The following is a 10,540-nucleotide window of genomic DNA, read 5'->3' as shown; positions in this document are numbered from 1 at the left end:
ACAAACAAACGCCTGCCAGGAGGTCAGCTGGGCACAGCTGATACTCACAGGACCTGGACGCACGTTTCGCCGTTCAGGCTTTATCAAACAGGAAGCCAAGTGTTAGTGTCATCATGCAGCAGCTCCTTTATACGCTGTATATCACAGTGACATCATGTGTCTCCACCCCTATTTTTTCTACAACATGGGGTGAGATAGACCAACAACAAGGAAAGTTGTCATAGCGACAGTTCCTGTTTATCTATTAGTATAATAGATATCCGAGATTTAGAAGGAAAAATGAATAGTAACAGAGATAATTATAGTAATAATAAGAGCTGCAGTGTGCCTATGGATAGAATATCAATACGATGTATATAACACAATAATATTAATAACGGATTACAGAGTAAATGTGACAATAAATAAAATAAAATGAAAATAAATAAAAAATACATATAGATACAAAATAAATAGATTAATTAGATAATTTGATTATTTATAAGAAGGTCAAACTAAATTTAGTGATGGGCAAATCGGAGAAAAAAGTTGGAAATAAATTCTATATAACACATAATGTATAAACGCTAGATTAGATATAAATAAGTGTGATGGTCAATTCCATTTAGTCAACCATGTGATCAACAATATTCCAATATCCGACTATATAAGCAGTTTATACTTAATAACATGCACAAAACTGTAAATTAGCTGAGAAAACGAGTAGCGATCCTATAACCACAAAGTCCTTTCGGTCCGTGTGCTATATTGCAGTGAACGGACCCTACTCAGGTATGTGTTGTATAGGGTAGCTTTTAGAAGGAAGACAAGATCACTTCTGCTGTTCGTATTCATTGTTAGCCGACAGATACCCTCATGTCATACGTGCATTGCAAGGCATGATGTCGGACCAAATGAGAGAGTGATTAAAAGTGAATTGATAAAATAGAAAAAATACAAGAGATTATAGGTTGTTCCACTGGAAGAATATATCCAGGTATAGGTTGGTGAATAGGTACATTAAATTAGACATAAATCTACTGATTATATAGTTAGAATTCCTCATATATTTGCCCATAGAAAAGTATATTGATAGAATGGAAGGTACAAAAAGTAACAGTATAAATGAGCTATGACCCTATAGCCACAGAACCCTTTCAGTCCGTGTGTTTAATCACAGTGAACAGACTTCACTCAGGTATGTGTTGTATAGGACATCAATTAGAAGAAAGATAAATCAATTCTGCTTTTCGTGTATCATGTTAGCCGACAGACACCCTGGTGCTTCATTACCTACTACACCTGGTATTCCCAGGTGGTATCCCATCCAGGTACTAACCAGGCCCAACACTGCATAGCTTCCAAGATCAATCGAGATTGGGCATGTCCAGGGTGGTATAGCTGTAGATATTTAGGCATTGCAGGGCATATTATCGGACCGAATGAGAGAGTGATTAGGTAAGAAGGGCACAGCAATGGGATCAGCTTGTGCTCCCACCTATGCCAACCTATATTTAGGTTGGTGGGAGAAGGAAGTGGTATTCCATGAGAGGAATGATCAGTATACTGACAATGTCCACAGTTGGATGCGGTATATTGATGATATCTTGGTCACATGGGATGGTAGTGAAGAAAAGCTCCTTGAGTTAATCAATATACTGAACAACAATAATCTGAACTTGAAATTGGCACATGATATCAATAAAAATAGGATTACCTTTCTGGATCTGGCTATTTACAAAGATCACAATAATATGCTAGCTACAGAACTACTCAGAAAACATACAGCAACCAATAGTCTCCTGCATAGTTCTAGTGTCCATTTCCCACCAACAGTGAATAATATTCCAAGAGGATAATTCCTTAGACTGAGACGAAATTGCTCAGAGGATAAGATTTACAAGGAGAAAAGTGCGGAACTAGCCATGCGGCTTAAGGAAAGAGGCTATAGTAACAGACTCATCAAAAAAGCCCAAACATCATTACATAATACCAAGAGAGAATCTTTAATATTCCAAACAAGAATGAAAAAATCTGAAAATCAGGAAATAAGATTTGTGGGTAATTATTGCCAAGAGTGGAAAGAGATACAATTATCCATCAACAGACATTGGCCAATATTATTATCTGATATGGACCTTGCAACCAAACTCAAAAGAAAGGTATCCATGAGTTGGAGGCGTTCACCTAATTTACAGGATCACCTGGTTAAGAGTCATTTCTCCAACACTAAATTAGGTCAGTCCAAAACAAAAGGAACCTACCCATGTGGCTCATGTAAAGCCTGTGATTATATCACTAAAATTGATTACATTCAGGATAAAGATGGAATGATGATACCTCTGGAAGATTTTACCAACTGTAATACCTCGGGCTTGATATACTGTATCTCATGCACTTGTAACATGAGATACGTTGGCATGACGAAAAGGCCTTTCAAAACAAGGATACTGGAATATATAGGAAACGTAAGAAATGCCAGCTCAGATATGGCAAGGATGAAACAAATTACATCTGTAGCACGACATTTCCATACCAGACATCCAGATAAAGATAAAGCTATGAGATTCTTTGGCCTAGAAAGGATAAGATTGGGCATCAGAGGTGGAGATATTGCAAGGGAACTTCTAAAAAAAGAATGCCAATGGATTTTCAGATTGGGGACTGTAGCAACAAGGGGTTTAAATGAACAAATCAATTACGGAATTTTCCTACCTCCATGATGAGTGAACTGATTTATATAGATAGTATTAATATTTTGTTTCTGTTTTCATCTTCTTCTATTTATACAAGTGATCAACGTTTTATTCATTATATTCACTTTTACTTAACACTTTGACTGTATTATCTAGGTATCACTAATCTTGTCACTAGATAGTTTTATTAATTTATAATCAATCCATTCTCTTTTTTCCTCCTTTCTTTTCTTTCACATTTTTCTTTCCCCTTTCCACTGGTACACAGGTCATATATTATAAATACGCACACATGTATTTGTGATCACCTTGTCACATATTATACTTACACTAATCAATTCTACTGACCCCCATCATATCCCTTTATCCTTCTTCACTCTCTTGTTATATATTTATTTATATATACTTTGTAACTTCAGAAACTTACAATGATTAACAACTGATTAAGATAATACTATCTATTACCCCTTTTTTTATTATTTAATTTTTATTTTTTATATTTTCATTTGTCTTTGGAGATTATCCCCTATGACCTATAAGAAGGTTGAATTCATAATTCTAATATTTAAACATCAATTTCACTTTACATTTTCTTATTATACTATATTTTTTTAGTATCTGGGAACCTCCCTGAATATTTAAAAGACGCATAGCTAATGTACTTGCTATATTAATACTTTGGTAATATTATTCCTAATACAATGTATCTCTACCTTCTTACCTAATCACTCTCTCATTCGGTCCGATAATATGCCCTGCAATGCCTAAATATCTACAGCTATACCACCCTGGACATGCCCAATCTCGATTGATCTTGGAAGCTATGCAGTGTTGGGCCTGGTTAGTACCTGGATGGGAGACCACCTGGGAATACTAGGTGTAGTAGGTAATGAAGCACCAGGGTGTCTGTTGGCTCACATGATACACGAAAAGCAGAAGTGATTTATCTTTCTTCTAATTGATGTCCTATACAACACATACCTGAGTGAAGTCTGTTCACTGTGATTAAACACACGGACTGAAAGGGTTATAGGGTCATAGCTCGTTTATACTGTTACTTTTTATACCTTCCATTCTATCAATATACTTTTCTATGGGCAAATATATGAGGAATTCTAACTATATAATCAGTAGAGTTATGACTGATTTAATGTACCTATTCACCAACCTATACCTGGATATATTCTTCTAGTGGAACAACCTATAATCTCTTGTATTTTTTCTATTTTATCAATTCACTTTCAATCACTCTCTCATTCGGTCCGACATCATGCCTTGCAATGCACGTATGACATGAGGGTATCTGTCGGCTAACAATGAATACGAACAGCAGAGGTGATCTTGTCTTCCTTCTAATAGCTACCCTATACAACACATACCTGAGTAGGGTCCGTTCACTGCAATATAGCACACAGACCGAAAGGACTTTGTGGTTATAGGATCGCTACTCGTTTTCTCAGCTAATTTACAGTTTTGTGCATGTTATTAAGTATAAACTGCTTATATAGTCGGATATTGGAATATTGTTGACAACATGGTTGACTAAATGGAATTGACCATCACACTTATTTATATCTAATCTAACGTTTATACTAGGGGTGTGCACTGGCCAGTTTTCGTGTTTTGGTTTTTGGATCTGGATCTTTCTTCGTGTTTTGGATCTGGATTGGTTTTGCCAAAACCACCCTTCCATGTTTTGGGTAGTGGGTTTTGTGTTTTGGATCTGTATTTTTTTGGAAAAAAGCATAAAAACTGCTAAAATCACAGAATTTGTGGGTTTTTCTGCTCCTATGCCATTATTAACCTCAATAACCTTAATTTCCACTCCTTTCCAGTCTATTCTGAACACCTCACACCTCACAATAGTGTTTTTATGTCCAAAAGGTTGCACCGAGGTACTGTAGCTTGATGACTATGCTAAGCGACACGAGTGGGCGGCACAAACACGTGGCCCATCTAGGAGTAACACTGCAGTGGCGGACAGGATGGCAGTTTGAAAAACTAGGCCGCAAACAGTACATAATGCAAAGAAAAAAAAGAGGTGCAAGATGGAATTGTCCTTGGGCCCTCCCAGCCACCCTTATGTTGTATAAACAGGACATGCACACTTTAACAAACCAATCATTTCAGCGCCAGGGTCTGCCACACGACTGTGGCTGAAATGATTGGTTCGTTTGGGCCCCCACAAAACAAGCTGGCAATTAATCTGTCCCTGCACAAACTGGCTCTACGGAGGCAAGATGTCGTCCTCATCCTCCTCATTCACCGATTCCTCACCCTCTTCAGTGTTGTGTACATCCTCATCCTCACAGAGTATTAATTCATCCCCGCTGGTATCCACCACCACAGGTCCCTCTGTACGTTATGGAGGCTGGTCTCCCTGGAAGAGTTGATAATTCATTTTCATGAACATCATCTTCTCCACATTTTGTGGAAGCAACCTCCTACGCCTTTCGCTGACAAGGTTCCCGGCTGCACTAAACACTCTTTCGTAGTACACACTGGAGGGGGGCAACGCAAGTAAAATAGAGCCAGTTTGTACAGGGGCCACCAAATTGCCTCTTTTTCCTGCCAGTACATGTACGGACTGTCTGACATGCCTACTTGGATGCTGTCACCGATGTAATCCTTTAACAGACAGATGCACGCTTGTCGCTGCTGCTTTGAGGATGCAGGTGCGGCGACAGCCCACACAATTCACAAAGACAGAAAAAAAAAGCAGAATTTTTTATTTTTTGTGGAGCGCACTTTGAGGGTTACACCACCCTTTAACAGACAGACACATGCTTGTCGCTGCTGCTTTGAGGATGCAGGTGCGGCTACTGCGCTTACATTTCACACACAAACACAGAAAAAAAGATTATTTTATTTTGGTTGGAGCGCACTTTGGGGGTTACACCACTCTTTAACAGACAGACGCATGCTTGTCGCTGCTGCTTTGAGGATGCAGATGCGGCTACAGCCCACACATTTCACAAAGACAGAAAAAAAAAGAATTTTTTATTTTTTGTGGAGCGCACTTTGAGGGTTACACCTCCCTTTAACAGACAGACACACGCTTGTCGCTGCTGCTTTGAGGATGCAGGTGCGGCTACAGTCCACACAATTCACAAAGACAGGAAAAAAAAGAAGAATTTTTTTATTGTTTGTGGAGCGCACTTTGAGGGTTACACCACCCTTTAACAGACAGACGCATGCTTGTTGCTGCTGCTTTGAGGATGCAGGTGCGGCTACAGCCCACACATTTCATGAAGACAGAAAAAAAAAGAATTTTTTATTTTTTGTGGAGCACACTTTGGGGGTTACACCACCCTTTAACAGACAGACACATGCTTGTCGCTGCTGCTTTGAGGATGCAGGTGCGGCTACAGCCCACACAATTCACAAAGACAGAATAAAAAAGAAGAATTATTTTATTGTTTGTGGAGCGCACTTTGAGGGTTACACCACCCTTTAACAGACAGACGCACGCTTGTCGCTGCTGCTTTGAGGATGCAGGTGCGGCTACAGCCCACACAATTCACAAAGACAGAATAAAAAAGAAGAATTTTTTTATTGTTTGTGGAGCGCACTTTGAGGGTTACACCACCCTTTAACAGACAGACGCACGCTTGTTGCTGCTGCTTTGAGGACAGTATAATATGCAGTGACAGTAGACTTGTCAGAAATTGTTGGCACGTCCTTCAGTCCAGACCAGATGTCCAAACCGGCCCTTGACTTATGACACAGGCGCACGCTTGGCGCTGCTACTGTGTTGATGCACGTGTGGCTACATCGCACACAAGTCACAAACACAGAAAAAAATGTTTTTTATTTTTTGGAGCACTTTGGGGTTTACACCACCCTTTAACAGACTTATGGGACACAGGCACATGCTTGGTGCTGCTCCTTTGTTGATGCATGTGCAGCTACAGTGCACACAATTCACAAAGACAGAAAAAGAAGAAGAATTTTTTATTGTTTGTGGAGTACACTTTGAGGGTTACACCACCCTTTAACAGAAAGACCCACGCTTGTCGCTGCTGCTTTGAGGATGCAGGTGCAGCTACTGCGCATACATTTCACACACAAACACAGAAAAAAAGAAGATTATTTTATTTTGATTGGAGCGCACTTTGGGTGTTACATCACCCTTTAACAGACAGATGCATGCTTGTCGCTGCTGCTTTGAGGATGCAGGTGGAATCTAGATGGGATTTGGAACCGGGGACACACTACCTCAATCAATTGTCTAAATCCCACTGCACTAATGGCGGATACCGGACGCACGTCTAACACCAACATAGAAGTCAAGGCCTCAGTTATACGTTTTGCTTCAGGGTGACTGCTGTCGTACTTCATCCTCCTCGCTAAGGACTGTTGGAGGGTCAATTGTTTAGTAAAAGTAGTGGTGTTCCTACTGGGATGATGAACAACTCCCAGCAGCAGCAACAGCACTAGGAGGAAATGGTTCTTGATCTTTCCCTATTTTATTTTTATCGGAGAAAGTTTGGTCCTCCATTTATGTTATATTGCTATATACGTGCAGCTAAGGCGCACACAAACACAGAAAATATTTTTTTATTTTTGTTGGAGACTAGTGTACTTTGTGGGTTACACCACCTTTTAAGAAATGAGCAAGCCGGCCCTTTACTTATGGGACACAGGCGCACGCTTGGCGCTGCTCCTTTGTTGATGCACGTGCAGCCACAGTGCACACAATTCACAAACACAGAAAATATTATTTTCTTTTGTTTGGAGTGCCCTTTGGGTGTTACAGCACCCTTTAACGGACAAGCCAGCTGGCCCTTTACTTATGGGACACAGGCGCACGCTTGGCGCTGCTCCTTTGTTGATGCACGTGCAGCCACAGTGCACACAATTCACAAACACAGAAAATATTTTTCTATTTTGTTTGGAGTGCACTTTGGGGGTTACAGCACCCTTTAACGGTCAAGCCAGCCGGCCCTTTACCTATGAAACAGCCGCACGCTTGGCACTTCTTTGCTGATGCGTGTGCGGCTACTGTGCACACAATTCACAAACACATTTTTGTTTTTTGGAGTGCAATTTGGGGGTTACAGCACCCTTTAATGGACAAGCCAGCTGGCCCTTTACTGATGGGACACAGGTGCACACTTGGCACTACTTTGTTGATGCACGTGCTGCTACTGCGCACACAATTCACGAACACAAAAAAAGATATTTTTTTTTCATTTTTTTGGAGTGCACTTTGGGGGTTACAGCACCCTTTAACGGTCAAGCCAGCTGGCCCTTTACCTATGACACAGGCGCATGCTTGGCACTACTTTGTTGATGCACGTGCGGCTACTACGCACACATTTCACAAACACAAAAAAAAATTTTTTTTCTTTTTTTGGAGTGCACTTTGGAGGTTACAGCACCCTTTAACGGTCAAGCCAGCCGGCCCTTTACCAATGACACTTGCGCATGCTTGGCGCTACTTTGTTGATGCACATGCGGCTACTGCACAACACAGTCCAGCCAGCCCCTATGGACTTTGGAGGAGTGTACACAGCCCCTATGGACAACAGCAGCACAGCACAACACAGCCAGCCCCTATGGACTTTGGAGGAGTGGACACAGCCCCTATGGACAACAGCAGCACAGCACAGCACAACACTACACTACACTACACAGCCCAGCCAGCCCTAACTCCCACCCTCCCTCTTCACTGTCCATAGCCGAGTGAGAAAATGGCACTGACGTGGGTACCTTATATAGAATCCAAAACCCGCGAGACCCGGAAGGCGGGATGATGACGTTTTGCCTCGATTTCAGATCTGAGAAAGGCAGGAATAGTTGAGCCTGACTCGGATCGGCCTCGGATCGGGGGGGCTCGGGGGGTTCGGATTTCAGAAATCCGAACCCGCTCACCCCTAGTTTATACATTATGTGTTATATAGAATTTATTTCCAACTTTTTTCTCCGATTTGCCCATCACTAAATTTAGTTTGACCTTCTTATAAATAATCAAATTATCTAATTAATCTATTTATTTTGTATCTATATGTATTTTTTATTTATTTTCATTTTATTTTATTTATTGTCACATTTACTATGTAATCCGTTATTAATATTATCATGTTATATACATCGTATTGATATTCTATCCATAGGCACACTGCAGCTCTTATTATTACTATGATTATCTCTGTTACTATTCATTTTTCCTTGTAAATCTCGGATTTCTATTATACTAATAGATAAACAGGAACTGTCGCTATGACAACTTTCCTTGTTGTTGGTCTATCTCACCCCACGTTGTAGAAAAAATAGGGGTGGAGACACATGATGTCACTGTGATGTACAGCGTATAAAGGAGCTGCTGCATGATGACACTAACACTTGGCTTCCTGTTTGATAAAGCCTGAACGGCGAAACGCGCATCCAGGTCATGTGAGTATCAGCTGTGCCCAGCTGACCTCCTGGCAGGCGTTTGTTTGTAGCCCCGCCGCACACCGTGGGGACTCCGGAGAGGTACCATACATGTCTCTTTCTCCCTGGTCTGCTCACTATGAGCGATACTTGCCAGTTAGATGGTATTGATCTAATTATAATGATCTGACTGTCATGCGCTAATAAATCCTAGATATCCTAAAGGGTGTATATCTCTATTAACAAAATGTATGTTACCAGACTGTGATGTAACCAACTATTATTTATATGGATAATCTGTTGCATACTGCATGATCACAATATAATTATCTATTTTTGTCACATATAACTCAATATATGCCGCATGACTGATGTGACCATCTAATTGTTTACACATATAAATGAATTGCCTGAAATAACATGCAGAGTTTTACATGCCTCTTTTGGACTTGGGCTATTATTTATAAAGGACCACTCTAATGTTCATAATTATGAGATATTGACTAAAGAAGCAGCAAAAAGAAAGGGATATTAATATTGACTGTATCTCTCTGGACTATGAAGGGTGTAACTAACATCTTGGTACTGGTGTTATAAACCATGTTATTTAATGAAGAATTGATAATTACGATTAAGGGTATGTACTAGGGTGCAAGAATTATAATATCAGATGCCTGCCATTGTTTTTGCTTGAACACAGGAATAAGCATATATTGCTACAAATTATTTTTATGGTGTCAAGCATATTCAATATTTTCACCAGATTCTCTTCCATTGCAATTGCAAGGTGAAGGGATATAATAGGATATTACATTGTATATCCAGTCTCTTTTTTTCTTATTATGTGTCTCATATACTGTGGTTATAATTGGTTTATTAATACCGCGGTATAATCAATCTACAAACTCTACGATTATATATGGTACACAACACCGTAGAGCTAATTCCTTCTTCTAAAACATGTATATATCGTGATTTATGTTTATCGTTGTTTGTCTGTCTTTGTCCTTTTAAGTGCTTGCAATAATAAAAGTTATGTATTAGGTAATTTTTCTATAGATATGATTTACTAAAGAGTGCCCCCAAAAAGGAGTATCTTTCTGTTGTCCTACTTTATAGAATAATCTTTGCGAGTTGTGTATAGCCCTTACTCCAGGGGAGCACCACCAACCAGTTTATGGATATGGGATGTTCTTCCAACACCCTTATGACTTATACATATGTTGGTTTCTTTCTTATGGTCTCAGAATTGATTTAATCCAGTGCGGAGTCCCTTTCTGTGTTCTTTTATATTAAAAACAACCAGTAAGAGTTGTGTTGTGACAGTCATACCACGGAGTCCAGACCTGATCGAATGATGGCATTGTGTCATGTAAGCAAGCTGGTGATGTATTTCATGGAGGCCACATATCATATTTTATTTAAAAACCTGACCATTGATGGTTGGGAGGGTTTCTTCCTGTCTGTAGCTAGCTGAGGTTTAGCTG

At 39.9% G+C, this 10,540-nt stretch overlaps 2 pseudogenes; one reads left to right on the top strand and one right to left on the bottom strand.

Annotated features, from left to right (window-relative positions):
* Positions 1-1,269: 1,269 nt before the first annotated feature.
* On the bottom strand, positions 1,270-1,388 carry LOC148511981 (5S ribosomal RNA; annotated as a pseudogene).
* A 2,057-nt stretch (positions 1,389-3,445) lies between these two features.
* Positions 3,446-3,564, top strand: LOC148511980 (5S ribosomal RNA; annotated as a pseudogene).
* The last annotated feature ends 6,976 nt before the right edge of the window (positions 3,565-10,540 follow it).

Source organism: Taudactylus pleione, unplaced genomic scaffold, assembly GCF_031769625.1.
Source record: "Taudactylus pleione unplaced genomic scaffold, aTauple2 ptg000286l, whole genome shotgun sequence".
Lineage (NCBI taxonomy): Eukaryota > Metazoa > Chordata > Amphibia > Anura > Myobatrachidae > Taudactylus > Taudactylus pleione.
The sequence above is the reverse complement of the archived record's forward strand: the minus strand, read 5'-3'. Positions and strand labels throughout refer to the sequence as shown.